We start from the raw sequence: 15,430 nt of genomic DNA, 5'->3' as shown, positions 1-15,430 counted from the left end.
TTTAAAAATATCTCTAAGTATTAGAGATACAAAATTCACAAAATACATTATAATATAAATTAAAATACATAAAAGTTGCTGGAACATTTATATAAAACATTAATGAAAAGGTTAACATAAATTAAAACAACACCATAATTACAAACAAACAGGCTGGGCAGCACATTCACTCAGGGAAGGCCTAGGTAAAGAAATGGGTCTTTAGTTGGCACCAAAAACTTGATACAGTTGGCGCATCCATAAGGTATGCACCACTACAGAGAAGGCCCGCTTCCTGGTTGCTGAGAGATGGCAGTTTGCAGATCGTGGTACCACCAGCAAGGTCTTCTCCGATATCTTAACGATTGCACAGATCTGTATTGGGGAAGGTGACCTGCCAAATAACCTGCTCCCAAGATGTTCAGGGCTTTATATGCTAACAAGTCCTTGTCCTTTGCTCAGTAGCTAATAGGTAGCCAGTGAAGTTGCTTCAACACAGGTGTAATACGTGCATGGTCACACTCTCCATTCAGCATCCCGGCTGCCACATTCTGCAGCACCTGCAGCTTGCAGACCACGTCTTCGCCTTCGAAGACTGCCCAGTGAAAAAATGTATGCTTGTGTGCAGGGAAATCAGGCTGAAGAAGCCACTATTCTTTGAAGATTTGAAAATCTGAAGATGTGAAGATCTGAAGATAATGCCTTATTTTATTTTATTTTATTTTTAAGATCACTTACAGGGTGATCTTATATCTACTCAGTAGTAAGTTCTACTGAGTTCAATGTGGCTTACTCTCAAGTAAGTGAGTACCCAGGATTGGGACCACAAGAAAACATTACAGCACCAGTTAAGCTACTGGGAGAATGGGGGAGAAGGGTGGGGGAAGGCAGCATGTGTAAAGGCACTTACTTGTGATCCTTAATTTTTTTTAAAAAAAACTCAAAGATGGGGATAGAATGAGGTAAAGTTAGTGTCATTTGAAGGGAGAGAACAACCCCCTGCTCTGTGCAGGAAGCCTGATTCCCAGGTGGTTGCTAGGGATGGACGAAAGTCCCTTACCTGATCCCGCAGCTTGCTTCGCGGTGGGGGGGAGGCGCTCCGTCCCTCCCCCCAAAATTCTGGCCGGGGGGGAGGCGCCCCATCCCTCCGGCCATGAATCCTACTGCCCTGCCGGGACGCAAATGGAGGCGGCCGTAGCCGCCGCTGTTTGTGTCCCTGCAGTCAGCCATGATAGGCTACGTAAATGTTTACATAGCCTATCATGGCTGACTTTGAAAAAAAAAAAAGCGTACGCAAATGGCAGCGCCCATGGGCGCCGCCATTTGCATTCCTTATTTGGGCACATGTAGTCTATGTAAACATTTACGTAGACTACAGCGAAAATAAGGGGAACGTTGGGATGGGGGAGAATTTCTCCCAGAAACTTCGGGGGGCTGAGCGCCAACGCATTCGGTCCTCCGAAGGTTGTTCAGGGAGAACTTCTCCGCCCCCCTGCCCCCCCCCCCGAGATGGGACTTACCTTTCACGAATGTCCCTCCTGGCGGCGGGCCCCAGCTGCGGTTCGGCAGGTCTTCGTCAGGGGCAGGGGCGGCAGCCGGTCTTTCAACCGGCTGCTGCCACCGCCATTACAAGCAAAGTAAAAAAAAACACCCCTGTGATAGGCTACGTAATGATTAACGTAGCCTATCACAGCTAGATTTGCAAAGTCAGCCGTGATAGGCTACGTTAATCGTCACGTAGCCTATCACGGGTGACTTAAAAAAAAAAAAAAGCTCGTATGGCTAATGGCGGCCCCCATAGGGAGCCGCCATTCACGTTCCTTATTTGGTCCCTGTAGTCTACGTAAAGATTTACATAGACTACGGCGAAAATAAGGACAACGCAAATAGCGTTGCCCTTATTTTCGCCGTAGTCCACGTAAATCTTTACGTAGACTACAGGGACCAAATAAGGAACGTGAATGGCGGCTCCCTATGGGGGCCGCCATTTGCGTACACGCTTTTTTTTTTTTTTAAAGTTACCCGTGATAGGCTACGTGACGATTAACATAGCCTATCACAGCTGACTTTGCAGATCTAGCCATGATAGGCTACATAAATCGTCACGTAGCCTATCACGGGGGCATTTTTTTTTTAACTTTTTATTTCGCGGCCGGGCGAGGCAAGGCGCCTCCTGCCCTGCCTGAATTTCGGCCGGGCGAGGCGGGAAGCCTCCCCCCCGGCCTGAATTTTGTCCGGGCGAGGAGGGAAGCCTCCCCCCTGGCCTGAACTTTGGGGGTAGCAGCAAAGTGCCTCCCTCCCGCCGCGAAGCAAGCTGTGAGACCAGGTAAGTGACTTTCGTGCACCCCTGGGGGAACGCAAATAGCATTGCCCTTATTTTCGCCGTAGTCTACGTAAATGTATACGTAGACTACACGTGCCCAAATAAGGAACGCAAATGGTGGCGCCCATGGGCGCCGCCATTTGTATCTGCACTTTTTTTTTTTCCCCAAAGTCAGCCGTGATAGGCTACATAAAGATTTACGTAGCCTATCACGGTGTTTTTTGAAAATCTAGCTGTGATAGGCTACGTAAATCTTTACTTAGCCTATTGCATTTGTTGTTGTTGTTGTTGTTTTTACTTGGAAATGGTGGTGGCAGCGGCCAGTCGGAAGACCGGCCGCCGTAGCCGCCACCGCTGAATCACCGCCAAAGCGCCGCCAAAGCGCTGCTGGGAGCTGCCGCTGCCAGGGACATTTGCACAAGGTAAGTCCCATCCCGGGGGGATGGCGGACCATTTCTCCACCAATTTCGGGGGGCCGAATGCGTTGGCATTTGGCCTCCCGGAGATTCGTGGAGAAATTCTCTGTCATCCCTAGTTGCCCATCCAAAATTCTGACCAGGGCTGACCCTGCTGAGCTTCCCAGATCAGACAAAAGCCAACACCTCCAGCTCTCTATTGGTTGGTGATAAAACCTCCAGTGCTAAGGAAGCTATGCTATCAGTAGCCAGAAGACCAGATGGGGGCATCTAGAGCTGTGATTGGACAGGAGGGAAATACAAATACCGTCATACATGGACAGGTGGGGGAGGGGACTATGACCTTATAAGGTAATGAACACAGAAGAGCAGAGCACATGAATGGGAAATACCGGGATATCGGGGTATTGAAAGCGGGAACACGGAAGTGGGAAATTCCAGTCCCAATTCAAGGCAGGTCCTGTGTAGTGTGAAAGACAAGTGGTGAAACCTTATTGGAAGTGGGGAAAAAACATAAGTGTAGATTGGCCCCCAGTTCTGTTAGAGAACAAAAGTTGAACAATTTCATAACATTTTAAAAATCTGTTTATATATTCTCCTATTGCATAAGGCTGAAATTGGTTTTGAAACCACCCCAATATTATGCTTTCCGAATTGAATTAGTAATAGTTTTACATGTGGGGAACTTTGAGATACATGTGGCATGGATCAGTCAATGATTCAACCTGCAATCTCATCATTTTTCATCTGATGACCCATTCATTCCGGTTCATAGGTTCTACATCAAATGCAATTATCACCTGATCAGTCTTGAGCTACATCAAGTGTGTAATGAAAAACAGGATCAATTAGAAAGTTAGATCACTTCATCAATATGGCATTAAATAGATTATTTCTAACACTGATCTACTTTCTTTCATGTCACTACTTTATATGTATGATGCAAAGTTGAGGTCAAGCCTAAATTATTCATAGACCTGTTTTCATGGGTTTTTTTTCTTTTTATCAAAACAGAGTTCTTAAATAGCCAAATAAAGTCATTAGGGGAAAAGCCAAGTCAAACACCAACATTGCATGAATAAATTTAGATATCAAGCACTGCTCTTTTTGTAATGTAATGTTTACACTGAATATTTGTTTGCCTTAATGCATAACAATTACCCAACTAGCACCTATGCTCACCTTAACTAGACTTTCATCCCTTTAATTGGATAAATCTGACATACCAAAAATTGCCAAGCAGTCCGTTAAGAAGAAATAGGAATAGTAATTGTCTGTGAATTAATTCAGAAGTGGCACCTGCTTTTACAGAATACAATTTTAGTATACATAATATTGACAGGAAAAGAACTAGCTCACTTGGGAAAAGAAAGAAAATTTTAATTGATATTTTGTGTGGCCCTTAAAATTACTAAAATAGCAGTAATTATTTTGCTAATGTTTTCTGAAGTTAGTATTTTCGTAATGTTTTCTGAAGTTAATCCATCATTAAAATTTTGAAGAGCTCTTCACTTTGAATTACTTTTTGGAAAATTAAACAACCCATATATAAGAATATACATGCATAAATAAATCTGAGAAAAATGGCTATGACTTCTAAAAGGAATCATTGCCTCATAAAAAGGAGGCAAAGTTACTTAGGTTGACTTTCCTGTTAATAGAAACAGCTGAAATCATCTATTAAAGAGATTGAAGATGAGCACACGTCCTACATTATGGACCTGTTCAAACAAGATCTTGATAATAAAAAGGGGGGGCATTAATGTGGTTTGTAAATGGCTCTATACATTTGCTTTTCTATAAATTCTAGAACAGCCTTCCCCAATCTGGTTTCCTCTAGATGTGTTGCACTACAATATCAAACATTTCCAGCCATCATATCCAGTGGCCATGGATGTGAAACATAGAGTGGCAGAGGCAGAAGAATGTGAACATGCAGCATTTTCCAAGGAAGCAACCTAAACTACTCCCTCCCAGGTCCTACAGATTCCACCTCTTTTAATGTTCCTGCTCCTGGGAGGGAGAACTAGCAAAGAGCTGCAATATATGCCCTCAACATCCCTCCCCCAAAGCACTGGGATTGGAGAACCCTGATAAAACCACTCACTGTGGTTAGAGCCCCCAGTCGAAACACCACCCCCCTCTGCTACCTCCACCACCACCACCATCTTCCCACCATTATGTTTTCCTTATATGGAGAGTGTGAGGAGATATGTATCAACTTTGAGAGAGACACACTGTCTGTGTCCCTATCCCTCCAAATTCAGAATCTTTAGGAGTGTTCAGATTCAGATTTGGTCCCCTTTAGATGAGGCCGACACTGATTTGGACATGTCCTGAATCTGCCTGATTTGGTTCTGGATTAGGCCATATCTGCTCTATCAAATACAAAGAGTGAAGCAGTTTTTAAAAAATGCAATAAACCAACGTCGCATGACTGCCCTTTCCCACATTATGGCCCTGATCCAAGCAGCAGTAACACCAACCAGCTGTTTGGTGAAGCTAGGGAAGCAAAAATAATCTATGTAGCCTGCATAGACAGTCTGCTTCCTGATCAGCACTATCACTGATTTTTGAAGCAGGGTCCAAGATTGAAGGTGGATCAGGAAGAACCTATGTGTACAGAAACTGCTTTCATGTGCCATCTCTTCCTCCAGCTAGGGTCATATATGTGAATGCCTGCTTGTACACTAATATCACCCCTAGTGAGTATGGATTGGATCCAGATGTAGTCATACTTAGAGTAGACCCATTGAAATCAATGGGACTTTGGTTAGTCTTGATTTTTCATCAGGAGAATACAATGGAAGTTTTAAAACAAAATGTGGAATGTTAAAACAATCAACATGGAATGTGGACTGGACATGCCAGTTGACTTCCAGCATCTTGGCAAATACAACTATGGAACTTCCAAAGGTTAAAATCATAATTTTAAAAAATGTTCTTTAAGGATCCTTCCCTCCATGCCCTCCAGAGAAATCTCAGTACACCCATCAAAACTCTTTTTGCTTCTCTCAATATTATTTCTCAGTTGTATTTTGCTCTAGAAGAAATCTCCAAATTTGCCTTGAAATTGCACTGAAGGTGAACTTTGGTGGCAACTTAGGATGCTCAGAAACCCATCCCCTACCCACAAACACTTTTTGGTTCCTGCAACATTATCTGGATGTTGAGCAGAAACATCCACATTTGTCTTCAAGTTCTAGATGAATTCTGCTTGCTACTAAAGTACTTCTTAATGACTAATATGGACTCATTAATTTGCTAGCGAGCTGTTATGAGTATAATGTGATGATTTTGGAAACAAAAGTTGAAAGGGAGACATTGTTTCCCCTCTAATTTACTCAACAGAACTGGGTTCTCAGAACTTCAGGTGCCTTGCAAACAGAATAATCAAGATGATGAGAGAAAATACAGTACAGTGTTACTTGATGTAGTATTTAGATATAGCCTGAACATGTAACCTGCTAATGCTTTAAAAATATTTAATGTTTTGGACAAAGAATGCTCAACCGTCATCAAAAAGGTAAAAGATAAGAAATAAATGCGGCTTTTGAAGACTATAGCTATGTTACCAATATTTAAACAGATTGAATTTAAAATACTCAACATGCATTTGTAATAGAAATTGCTTGGTTGTTTGAAAGCATAATACAATCTCCAAATATAAAATCATCAACTGGATTAAGTTTGCATTACTTTCATATATCGGTTTAAAGCTAATGAATAGATTTTAAAAAATCAGTTATGACATTGCAAAACCTTTTTATTTTTAGATTTCAATATGCTGAAAAAGTGACCTATCAATTGATTCCTAAAATTAGTATGGATTTTTGAAAAAGTTTAGTGTTTCAAAATGAAATATTGCTTTACAGATTCGGAATGACAGCAGCTTCTGTTTTGAATTACAGAATCTCTGCCAATAAATGTTGATTCATCTGGAGACTCAGCAATATTAGCAGAAACAGTTAAAAGAAAGACAAATACTTGAAGGAAAATAAAAAACCTGCCTTTTAAAATGAGTAAGCTTTGCATTGCTTTTGGCAAGTCAAGGAAATTATGACAAATCATTTTTGCTCAAAGCTGTAAAGTATGATTAAGTGATATGAGCAACTGGTAGCCATATCCACCCTAATGACTTTCCCTCGGGTTGTATTGGAAATTGTCAAAGTGTAGTATGTGATGCAGCTAATTTACAAGGCTAAGGCTATAATTCTATAAACACCTATTGAAAGCTTCAGGTGAGGCTTACTTCTGAAAGGACGTATAAATAAAGCCGTTGTCACCAATACTTCAAGGACAGGTTTCTAAATCTGGTACTTCAATTTGTGTTTATGTGAATTCAAGGACAACTTAGAATGTTTAGGGATATCCCCCTCCTCCATGTACTTTACTTGAATTCACATAAACAAATTACCACTGTCTTGGGACAACCTGAACTTTCAGCATGTGCAAATATTCAGACAAGATATGGAACTACACTGGCTACCTATTCACACTACTGGGCCAGGTTTAAAGTTCTAGTATTACTGTACAAAGCCCTAAACAACTTGGGACCAGAATACCTGAGAGAATGCCTTCTTCCTTACCAACCTAACCGGTCACTGAGATCATCAGAAGGCACGTTCCTGGACCCATTGCCCAACTGAAGTCCACCAGGAAAAAAGCCTTTAGTGTGGTGGCCCCCTTCCTATGGAATTCCCTGCCTTTGGATGTCAGGCAAGCACCAAGGTTGTATTGCTTTTGCCGTCTCCTGAAGACATTGTTATTTCGGGAGGCCTTCCTTGAGTGATCAGCTGTGGTTTATCAAAACCCAGTTTTATCAGAACTCTGTTTGTTTTTTAAAAAATTAATTGTTTTAACGTGGTGTTTTTATTCTTTATTCTACCTTCTGTTCTACCTGCTCCAAAATCTTTGGATGTGAGGCAGTATACAAATATTGTAAGTAAGTAAGCAAGTAAGTAAATAACCTGTACTATAACCCCTTCGAAGTGCTACTATAGAATCAGCTGTAAAGCTGGTAACATCCACCAAAAATGTGTATGTGATGTATGCAACAATTCTGTGTAGCTGAGGAGCCACCAAAGACTCCTTGGGGTTGCCTCTCTCCACAGAGTCAGGCAACTCAAAGGGAACAGCCCCTGCACACACATACCTTGCTTGAAAAGCTATGGCAAGGGAAAGTGGAAAGATTGCCATCTGCCCTGTGCCCCTGCCTACCATCCAAGTAACTACTGTGGTAGTAATTCCAATTTGGAATCACTCTATACCCAAACAGGTATACTAATTAGCCCCTTCCTTAGGCTCAACATCTGAAAATAATTCATGATGCATATTTAGACTTAACATACTTGTGACCTGCGCTTAATGGTCAGTATTCCTGAGCCATTGCATTAAGCAAAGTACACTAGTGCCAGTGCAAGTAATGTTGACATTGCTCCAGTTAGAAGCCAGTTCATTAGCTCAGGATGTTAGGCAGTGGCAGTGCGTTTAATAGATCTGGTCAGAGATATGTAGTAGGTTTGTAATTGCATGGTAATGTCATCTAGCATTTGTATGGCCCTGAGACAATTTGGTTGTATTTTCATTCTGACCCCCAAACACTATGTGAAAATCAATCCCTCTAGAACTAGTAGGAGGACTTGCTTCCATTTAATGGCTTTATGATATACATCAGAAGATCACTGTCATTTATTATAAATCAATCATTTGTAACATTAATAATTTCAAACACATTCAACTTAACTGAAACTCTACTATATGAATAGCCTGTACAATAACCTCTAAAAGCATTACTATGGAATCACCTGAAAAATTGGTTATCTCCAAAAAAGGTACTTATTAATGACATCAACTGTCCACCAACATATTTGCTTAGACCGCATTCATTTCTCACAATTTCCTTAAAATAAAGATGGATCTAATTCTATAAATCAGGAGCCTCGCAGAGGAAAACTTTCCAGCAGAAAATACATTCTATCTAAAAACACACACTAACCCCCTGCCCCCCAAAACAGGTCTGCCTCAGGACACCTTTATATTCTTAGCTATATCTCATAAGGAGAGGGGCATGGTATGATATGATCCCAAGACCTTTTATTGGACCATTACTAGTGAACTTTTAAAGAGGATAGGAAACCTAATCAGTGATTGCAAAATTTGATGACACTAATGAAGTTCAGAAATACTAATACTTGCACAATAGCAAGTAGACTGGTAGCTAAAGGAGACAGTATGGAGATGTACAACATCTTAGATTAATCTAGGATGCCTGAAAATGTTTTTCTGAACCATTATATTTTCTGATGGATGATCCAGTCCTAAAATGGTTACACTCCCTTTATCAGGAAAAAAAACCCCATAAGACTCTGAATAGAATCCCGTTTTTCTTCCTCCCAGCACAGTGCACATACAGACAGGCAGCAAAACAAGACATTTAATGTCAAGTGGAAGGTTTGTATTGCCTCAGTCAGCCTTTTCTCTATGTGCAGTACAAGCTACAGTCTATATCCAAGTTTAGGATGGTCTGGGTGAAGATGAGAGAGGTGGCACAAACCTCCCATTCCCCGTCATGACCCACTACACTGCCAAGGGATGCAGTGGAAAACGGTGTTGTGTTGAGTCCTATGGGAATTTCCTGTTTGTGGGTGCTAGATCCACAATGAGACTGGATCACCTCCTAAGTATTTGCATTAAATAATCATGAGTACCTTTAAAAAAATATTTAAAAGAAAGAGACCTTTTAAAAATGCTGAATTCGTTTTAGCAAAGTAATTAGCTAAACTTCTGAAAGTAGGTTCAGTTGCATCTTTACCCTCAATGTTACTGTTATTCTAATAAATTTATTCTCCATGCTTATGTCCTAGCTATCAGCCTAAGCACAAAATTAAATACCCACCATGTTGTTTGGTGTTAATTTAGTTCTCAAAATGGATCAAATAACTGTGTGTGTATGATATGTGTCTGACTATTTTTTGAAGTCTACAGTAATAGAAAAGCTGTTTCACTTTGAATCCCGATTTGGGAGCAGTAATCCACCAAATTCAATTAATCTAAAACTGTACCATGTGTATAGCCTGTAAAATTCCCCCTGCGAAGCACTCCTACAGAATCAGCTGGAAATTAGTAAACTGTTACTCGGTAATGCTGGCTTCCTCCGTTTATGAAATCTTGAAGTCAAAACAGATTTGTTAAATGCAGCAGAGCCAATTTCTTATACCAGAGACACCTCCTGACAAAGCTCATCATTTCCACCTCTATATATAACTCTGTTCAGTGAGACTAAAATTGCAGACTAATCTTTGACAGCATCCTTACACAGCACAGCAGTTGGACAGTCTCAGGAGGTCAAGCCTCGCCAGACCTGTTCTCTTGATGTGGAGATCAATGTACAGGAGTAGGACTTTCATTCCCTTGTCAATAAGTTAATAAATTACCAAATTATAAATCTATCCAGGGGCTTCAGCTACGGTTGTTTGCATCACATAAACAAAACTCTTCTCCAGCCAATTCACTGTCAATCCATCACACAGCCGGGCAACCCTTCGCTCATGCCATGTCTCTCAGAGGTGACTTAATAAACATACATTAGGCTGGATCTCAGCTTTCCACCTTTTCCTTCAACAGTGAACACGAGAGCAACATTCTTATATGAAAGGGAAGCACAACATTTAGCTTCCAAATAAGATGCTTTTGCTGTAGTTACCACTGATGTGGGACACGTGGATGTTTTATAAAGCTGTTTTTGGGATATATTTCAGAAGACAATACAGGTGCCATCATCCTTCACAATTCTGGCACATACATAGTAGCTTTTTTTTGTACAATCCCAGATATGTTACACCTACAGTCCATTCTGTCAACTTTACATCTTCAACACTATACCAACTTACAGTTTAGTTTCAGTGGATGTTGTTTTAGGCTTAACTGCTGCTGAATGCATGTGATACAGTTACAAGTGGATTATTGAGTAGCTAAGGAGAACTAACATTGATTGGGTTTCTTTTAAAGAGCCTAGAAACCAGTTCAGTAAGTCTGGATCTATTGTTTAAAAAGGAAATATATATGTGTTCCTGTAAAAGCTGTGGAAGAAAAATGTCTATCTTTATTTGGGAAGGGATAGACATGTTGAATCTGGAGAAGAGGGAGGAGAGAGAGAGAGAGAGAGAAAGCATAGTCTCCTCCTGAGTCAGAGCTGCCCTAAGACATTTTGCTGCTTGACACAGAACAGCAAATTGTATCCCCCCCCCCGCCCCCAGTCAAGGTGAATAGTACTTTAGGGTGTCCAATTTTGGCACCAGAGGCAGAAAATCTGCAGAGGCAGAAGTGAAGCACTTCTCCGCTCTTCCTGGCATTAAAAATACAACAACAACAACAACAACAACAACAACAACAACAATAATAAATAAAATAACTAACTGTCCACCCAAAATCTGTTGCCTGAGGTTTGCTGTCTCACTCTGCTTAATGGTGAGGCCAGCCCTGCAATAGCTTCTCATCTGTATCTACTCTAGAATTAGTTCCAATATTACCACTAAAAGAACCATCCGGACTATGGAAGTGGCACAGCCCTCCTTCTCTTTTCTATAGTTGCTCTGTGTGCTTTTGCCTTTTGGGTGGAGTAAGAGGTCTGGGTGGTTGGGGCTTCAAGCCAATGTAAGTTTGTACCCATGGTACAAACTGTTTTGTTGGAAATTCTTTATACTCATTTATACTCATTTCCTGCTGGGGATAGGAAAGTTTTAAAATAGCTAGGTTTGGAGGCAAATCATAGTTCAAGAGGGAATTGTAATATATTGATTCACTCTGGTTAATAAGGGAAAATGGGATTGATAGGTTGGAGTGAGTTTAGCTAATGTTATTCTTCCCAAGGTATGATATGAGTTGAGAGGATAGATAGAAGGGGTGGGGCTGTGCTTTGTGAGAAATATGAGAGTAGAATTAAATGATTGGTCAAAAGGGGGCTTCCTTAGACTGGCGTTTTTTAGGGCTGTGAAGCTGCAAGGAGCAGGTGGACGTCTTCCACTTGGGGTTTGCCTGACTCACCCAAACACAGCCATGAAGACTGGGGGTCTGGGGTGGGCAGCCCCCCCCAGCACTTAAAGGAGTGGGCTGTGAGGGGCCTTGTGTAGGTAAAAGGATAGCCACTGGCCCTGATCCTGAGAAAAATGCTCCCAAAGACTGTGATGGTAGGAGAGAACCTGCTGTATCACAATCTGATAGGGAACCCACACTGGAGGGAGGCAGTTATTTAAGTTAGGCTAGTTACCCATTGCAGATCCTTTGACATAGTTTTAATACATAGTTTTAAATAACGTTGTTGCTCTAATAAACCTCAACAAACATGTGCCTTGTCTCTTTAATCTGGAAAAATAGGTTCAATGAAATGTTTGGTCTTGTAACAACGTTTGATTGAAAAGAAATAAATTGAGCTGAAGTGTTGAGTTTTTAGATTTTGTGTTGGTGTTAGAAATTCCTGATTCGCCATTTTTAAATGTGTGTGTTTTTTAATGTAAGAAAATATTTTATACCAATATTAAATGTTTGTTTTATATTCTTCTCAGTCCCAATCAGGTGCAAGAAACACCCTACTGAATGGTAAGCTCCCATTGATCTGAATGTCACTGGATTGCATAATTTATGGGAAATAACGTGGCCACCATTTGAATTTGTGGTGAATACTTATTTTGCTTTTTTTGTCATCTAACAGTAAGAAAAGAAAACTATAATATTCAGACCATGAATAAGAAGCTGAGAAGCTTATTCATTTTGAAGGTTCTTACAGGTCTGTTATTAAAAAGGCTTACACAGCTAAAAGAAAAATGTGTAAGTTCATAGAGGCTTGCATAATAGGATTTGAGTGGAACTGAAGCCAGCATAAATATCTTTCTTCAGTTTGTATAAGACAGGTAGGAATGTACAAGTATTCTTTACAAGTATTTCTGTGGAATAAACCAACTTGTCTCCTTTATCCAAGTCAGGTTTTTCAATTGCTCTTGTTGCATATCACAACTCTTTGGACAATTATTGTTACATCTGGAGCTTTTAGAACTATTTCTATCATATAACAAAGGCTAGCTAATCTCCTACACGTGTATCTCAACCTCGGCCTGGGATGTTGTTCTTTTTCAATGAATATTTAGGTACCTACTCTGGAATGAAATAGAAGCCCTACCTTCAGTTCACTTCACCCCTTAGCTTTTAAATCCATGGAGGACAGTCCATTGCTTAAAATTTTCTTTAACAAATGGGGGGATGTAATGATAGTAGGAACCGTTTTGTCAGTAGGTAGTTCATGGAAGACGGTGTTCTGTCAGTGAACGAATGGACAGAAACCGTTCTGGGGAACATCAGCAGAGAAATGAAAACCAGGGCAGCCGCCATTTTGTGATCAGTTGTTCTACGAGCTACACAGTGTTAAGTAAACTTTGCTGATTCTGCACTTTAGTCCCCTGTGGCATAAGTTTATAAAATTTGCAGCAGCACATATTACACCAGATATCAATAATATTTAAGGCATCAGATAGTATCTGTATCACACCCGTTGCTTGGTTCCTGCCTATAAGAACATAAGAAGAACATAAGAACAAGGGTCCATCTAATCCAGTATTCGGTTCATACAGTGGCCAACTAGGCACCTGTGGGAAACCCATAAATAGGACATGGGTGCAACAGAACCCTCCCAGTTGTGTTCCTCAGCAACTGGTGTGCAAAGGCATACTGCTTCTGATATTGGAGGTAGCATATAGCCATCAGGACTAGTAGCCACTGATAGCCTTCTCCTCCATGAGCTATTAGAGCTTTGCCTTCTTTGCAAATTCCAATGCATGTTAAGAGTTCTGAACCTGCTACCACTTTCTGAATACTTTATTCCTGAGCAAAACATGACAATTTACTCAGAAAAGTCCAGTAAACCCTTGCTGGAGCTTCATTCACTGTAATGTTTATTTTGTAGAACTCACTAATGTCATGTAAGGATAAATATTATAATATCAAATAATCTCATCACACAACCTTGACATAGGATGAATACTTAGCTTAATTATGTGAAATGAGTTATTGCTTTAGGACTATTACTAGAGAGAATGTAGAAATGGGAAGAAATCTTCTGATGCACTAGAAAACAAATAAGAACGATCATTGCTTTTCCCTCATAAAAGCTTCATTATTTATATCAAGCTCCAAGGATTAGCTTGTTACCACAGCCTGTGTGACATACTTCAGAGCATGAGCGTTATTGCTGGTTTTAAAATGGCATCCATTGTCATGACTCATTAGTTCCTTCCCCTTATATAACTGCCACTTTTCAGATTCTTCACAGCTAAAATTGAAAAGTATTTTTTTTCCTATTGTACCCTATTTGCATATTCATTTGAAGAAAGATATGAACAGTACATGTCTATTAAGGCCATTGAAACAAGTCTGGCAGAAATATAGTTTTACCCAGGTTCACATTTGCAATTCAGTGCAAAGTTAATAAGAATCAATGGAGAAACAAACTTAAGTCCTTGAGAGCCAGATTTTTCTAAAGCTCAGGGGCACAAGTTATTTTCTCAGAGTCATACTTTCAAAGACTGAGAAAGCCATGAAAGGGGGCTTTGAAGATCTTATTTTGAGGCACACAACCATCACCCAATAGGATACCTAGAGGGTAACTGATTGCCAAGACAATTATGATACGGAAGTTCAGCTTTCATGATTAATTAAGCGAAATACAAGTGGGTGAGAAAACTTAAATGATTTATAGCCTAACAGCACGTAACTTTGCAGCAGGATATTTTGTGTGACAACTTACATAGAGAAGAAAAAAGTGAAAAATCTGGTTTGCAGACCTTGGGATTAGGGCAAAGATTTCTGAACAGAATTAGGAGCTGTATGAAGGAAAATGTTATGTGTAAAAAGAAAAGTCTTTCATCTATATCTTAGGTCCATGCACACAATGCGTTGATCTGATTTGTCAACTGCAATTATCGCATTAAAGATGGGAAACAGGGAAGGATTGTAGCTCAATAGTGGGGTACATGCTTTTCACCAAGAATGTCCCAGGTTCAATCCCCAGCACCTCTGTCTGAAACTCTGGACAGCCGACAGTGTAAAGAGTAGTGATTTAGATGGACCAATCATCTGGAGACAGTATGAGGCAGTGTCCTATGTTTCTATGAGATCACACTTTGATGTGGAGTGTTATTCAAGATTAAAGGAAGAAGATAGAGCGGGCTGGTATTAATTTTCCAGCATTACAATCTATAAATCTGCACAAGGTGAAGAGAACCAAATCTCTTTGGTTTTCTGGAATGCCTTGGCGGCCAATTACCAATAAAGTGATCTTTATTTGTTTTTATTTATTACATTTTGATACCACCCAATGGTCAAAGTTCTCAGGGCCATTCACAAAGCATTTATGTTCTCCTGATAAAGTTAATTGAATTAATATTCTGCCTTTTCACCTGTTCCAGGCCCTCAAGGCAACTCATGTCACAAAGCAATCATGTAAAAATATCAGTAACATAGAATCCAAACTAAATAAAACCTTCAATAAATGACAATAACATTAATAGTACTAGCAAATCAACAAAAGACTTTCTGAAATAAAAAGCCCTTTACATAAGAACATAAAAAGAGCCATGCTGGATCAGACCAAGGATCCATCCAGTCCAGCATTCTGTTCAGACAGTGGCCAACCAGCTGTCGACCAGGAACCCACAACCAGGAC

Source organism: Heloderma suspectum, chromosome 3 (genome assembly GCF_057233095.1).
Source record: "Heloderma suspectum isolate Gila_16-S chromosome 3, 16-S_ref, whole genome shotgun sequence".
Lineage (NCBI taxonomy): Eukaryota > Metazoa > Chordata > Lepidosauria > Squamata > Helodermatidae > Heloderma > Heloderma suspectum.
Note: the sequence above shows the minus strand (reverse complement) of the source record.